Genomic DNA, 4647 nt, shown 5'->3' with positions numbered 1-4647 from the left:
GTCACCTTTCCCCCTCTCCCCAGAGGGAAGATGATGTCCCTGCCGATGTCCCGGAGCCTGTGGGAGCAGAGGAGATGGCGTGCGAGGCCAAAGCAGCGGGGACTGAGCAACACACGCAGGAATAGTGCTGGAGGAGCCCCGAGATCACTGCGACCCCCTGAAAAACCCAGAGCCTGCCCGGTGCAGGAGTAAATAAGGACAGCAGAACCCTAGAAGCAATATTTGATCCACGAGTCTGGGCAGTTACCCCAGCCAGGCAGAAAGTAGTCCCAGAACTGATCTTGTAGTGAAATAAGGGATCACAAACACAAAGGCACTCATTGGAGTCCTGAAAAAACTTTTGAAATGTTTGCAAAATGACTCTAACGTCTAAAATGACTCAGATTGTACAATCCAGAATCAAACAAAGTACAGTTTGTTAAAGAAACAGCCCTAACAAGGCCAATAAAGTAATGCCAGGAGCCGTAAAACCTGGAAATGTTCCGTGTGAACACTGGCAGATTGGTTTTACTGAATTGCCCAGAGAAGGGGGGTATAAATCCCTCCTAGTTCTGGTGGATACCTTTTCTGGGTGGCCAGAAGCCTTCCCTTGTCACACCAACCAGGTTAGGGAAGTGACTAAAGCACTGCTGAATCAGATAACACCTGGATTGGTACCTTTGGGAATGTCAGCAGACAGAGGTTCCCACGTTACTGCAGAAGTGATACAACAGCTTAGGAAAGCCTTGGGAATAGCTTGGGATCTTCACACTCCTTACAGGCCCCAAGCCAGTGGCAAAGTGGAGTGAATGAATTCTACAAGCAAATTGCAGCTGGGTAAAATATGTCAGGAACCCTCCTTGACCTGGGTCCAAGCCTTCCCCATTGCTTTGCTTCGAGTTAGAATTCAGCCATGGGCCACCAGCAAAAGCAGCCCCTGCGAGCTGCTCTGTGGTTGGCCCTACCAAGGGCCACATTCCAGGAAACACACACGTAAAAGGAGGGCTTGGTTTGAATAATTCCCTCATTTCTCTCAGTAAAACCTTACAGGATTTGCAGCGGGCAGTGGAGATCTCCAGACCGACGGGATTGGACACACCAGGGCACGAGTTCCCACCAGGAGATTGGGTCTGCTTGAAAGGCTGGGGAAGTGCCCCGCTCCAGCCAAAGGGGAAGGGACCTTTCCAAGTGCCATGGACAACTTTTACTGCATTGAAACTGGACACAGTAAAACTGTGGATACATTGCTCCAGAATCAAAAGGGCCAAAGCCCCTTGGGAAGAAGTCAAGAGCTTGTCACAAGCTGTTTTACAAAACCGAATGGCACTAGGACTTGTTTCAGCACCACCAGGAGGAATATGCACTGTCATTAACCCCAGTGGCTGTGTACACATTGGTTGAAGTGATAGAGTATCTACAGATGTCCAGGAAATCTGGAAACAAACCCGAATTTTACAAGGCACAGCTCAAGACGCCACCTCCTGGGGATTTGAAGAAATCCGGACCAAACTTCCTTCAGGGGTACCCAGCTGGACTCGGTAAAACATCTGTTTATAATTGTCACCATAATAATTGCTGTACGGTTTTAGCTGGCATCAAGACTCAGTGTTGCAGCTGTTGTAATGCCTTACACTCTAAAACGAAATATAAATATTAAGACACTGGTTCCCATAAGGAACGTAGTCTCAAGCAAAGGGGGGACTTGATAAGGACAGGAGAGCAGCACAGCCGTGGGAAAATAGATAAAGGGTGTAACTCAGGCAAAGAGAAGTCATGGAAAATGCCAGCTCAGCTCTGCAAGGCTGACAAAGCAGAAGTTATGTAAAACAACAATATTGCCCTTACTCAAATGCGGGGCTCGAGGAACAGCCACGTGAAAAGGACGCCAGACTTCGAAGACAGATCCTGAAGATCCATTTAAGGACTTCTGATAAGGGGAGTGACTATGCCAAATAAAGTCAAGTACGTGGGGGTAGCTAATGAATATGCAATCAGCGTGTATGAGAAAACCTCTGCTCATCCAACACTCGTCAGGATCGGAGGAAGGATCCCCCAAATGACCAGTGCTGCAATGAAGAGCAGCTGCTTTCTAATACTCAAAACTGTGTTAGAAAGTTTCTATCCAGCCGATTTCAGTGTCAGTCTGGCGCGTTCCACAGCGCAGAATTGCAGCCTCAGCTGGTTTTTGTACTGCTTCCAGTTAAGTGTGATATCTGTGTCCCATGTCTGGTCGATGTACCTTGTGCTGATAACAAACCACTGTCTCTCCAGGACATGCACTACACCAAAAGAATCCATCCAGATGTTGACTTTCTTTCACCCAGCTCCAATGCCCGTGTTAAAGCAACCAGTTCATCCTTTGGCACAGAAACACCCAACACTGGAGCCTTGGATTCAGTGACCTCGCTCAGGGTCATCACCGAGTATCCGACGTGTTTTCCATTGCAAACAAAGCTACTTCCATCCATGTACAGCTCCCAGTCTGGGTTCTCTATCGGGCTGTCCTTTAAATCCGGTCGGCTGGAATAAACTCCTGTGATTGTTTGTAGGCAATCATGTCCTGGAGTACTTTCTACTTTGGTGAACAACAGAAACACAGCAGGATTAACACCAGAGGTGGGTTTGAAGGTCCAAAGTACCCCTTGGTAGACAGGCAGTGGCCCCCCTTTTGTTCCAAGCCTGTCTGTGCCATTGATGCCATGAAGATTTTTTGCCTTTTCTTTTATACCCCTGTTATACCTTTTTACAACTTCTGTATTCCTAGTGCTTTTTCTCTACGTTCTTGGACTTGTTTGTTAAGCTAAGAGACTAAACATTTTAGAAGCTTCGTAGCTGGGGATCAGTGTGCCCCAGACCCCAAGGTCCTCTCCAGAACATATTCTGTAAACTAAGATAGAACCATCCAGGGGAAGGTTCCTTGGGGAGGGAGGGCTCACTTGAGCCTCTCACTGGGGAGTCTTTGATAGATATGCTAATTAGTAAAACCTATAATGTTATACCCAATGTTGGGGGGGCACAGGCACACACATACTCGGCAGGGGGCATCTCGATGCATATGACCTGGATGTGTGCCCCTAAGGATCCTTAAAAATAAATGCCAAGGTAAAATCCCTTTTCCCCTTCTAACCGTGTATGCCTCTTGATTTTAAGACCTGGAAAAGGCATCACCATCTGTGGCACAGAGACCATCCTGCTTTGTCCCAGAGTCAATTTAGGAGCTTCCTGAATCAACAGCACCATAGCCATGACTGCTCACAAGCAGCTGGGCCATCCTTCGTGGGATCTGTTAATCCACTGCTTTTCCTATTTCTCCTGCTCCCCCTGTTCCCTGCCCTAGCCTTGGCCGCTCCCTCAGTTTCTCCCTATTTGTTCTGTACCCCAGCCCTGCCCAGGGACCGCCCTTGGGCCCCTGACCAAACCACCCCGCACCCAGACCAGGTTGTCTCTCTACCTCTGAACGTCGTGGGGATGAGATGTGATTAAAGCCATCTCAAACCCTCATGAGAGACCCTTCTCTGCCTTCTTTACCACCACTGCATTGTAACGCTGCTGGCTGCCGGAGCCAGATCGAGGGGCTGTCCGAAATGGACTCCGGGATGTGACTCTCACACGGCCCTGGGTAACCCCTGCTGAGCTCTCAGGGAGCTGCAGCCTGCTAGGCAGAGTCCAGCGGTTACAGCAGTCCTTGGCACAAGGAAATAATTCAGAAGATCTCATGCGATCTGGCAAGCCTGAAGATGGAGCCCTCATTAGTGTTTTCTTAAATTGTTTGAAAGCAGCCCAAGTGTCATCAGTCCATATAATAAAATCTTTACGGGCAGCTTTAAAGGCCCATACAAAATCTGGACCAATAATCTGAAATTACTGATCCACTCCCTGACCATCCTGAGAAAGGCAAGCAATTCCCTCACTGTTCATGGCACATGCTTACTTTCCTTTGACCTCAGAGAATTTCAAAACCCAGGAAGGTCACAGTCTTTTCATCACTTGGGTCTTCTCCCTCAATACCCTGTAACCATCTAATCTTAACAAGTTTCACAATTCAACAGTCAGGTCTCGGTCCTGTTCTTTGGTTTCAGTGCCTAGCAGGACACCATCAGCATATTGCAACAGAGCCCCTCGTGGATTACAGGACTCTGTTCTTCTAATTTGTTTGCCAGTTGATTCCCCAAACCTGAGAGGCTATTTTTTAAATCCTTGTGGCAGTGCAGTCCTGCCTGTGGATTTTCCCACTCAAACACGAGTGTTGAATGCATGCATTGAAAATCCCCTGCCAAACCCCAACGCTCTGTTACTGCCAGGTGTGGGATGTCTCCTGCCAAGAAAGCTGCAGCCAGGCACTGCTATTTCTGAGTGGAAACTTGCAGTGGGATGCCAGAGGTCAGGTTCTTAACAAGTGTCTGCAGATAGCCTTGTGGCCAGCTTCTGGGCAACCTCCTTCTGTAAATGTATGGGAGAGGGGGAAATGGGGCCCTCGGGAGTGTTCACAGAGGTGTCTGTTCCTGCTTTGCTTTGGACAAGGGCCTGGAGGGACAGGACACGGGGAATGGCTTCCCAGTGCCAGAGGGCAGGGCTGGATGGGACATTGGGCAGGAATTGTTCCCTGGGAGGGTGGGCAGGCCCTGGCACAGGGTGCCCAGAGCAGCTGGGGCTGGCCCCCGGTCCCGC

The sequence above is a fragment of the Corvus brachyrhynchos genome, unplaced genomic scaffold (assembly GCF_000691975.1).
Source record: "Corvus brachyrhynchos isolate BGI_N302 unplaced genomic scaffold, ASM69197v1 scaffold211, whole genome shotgun sequence".
NCBI lineage: Eukaryota > Metazoa > Chordata > Aves > Passeriformes > Corvidae > Corvus > Corvus brachyrhynchos.
This window is presented reverse-complemented; position numbering follows the sequence as displayed.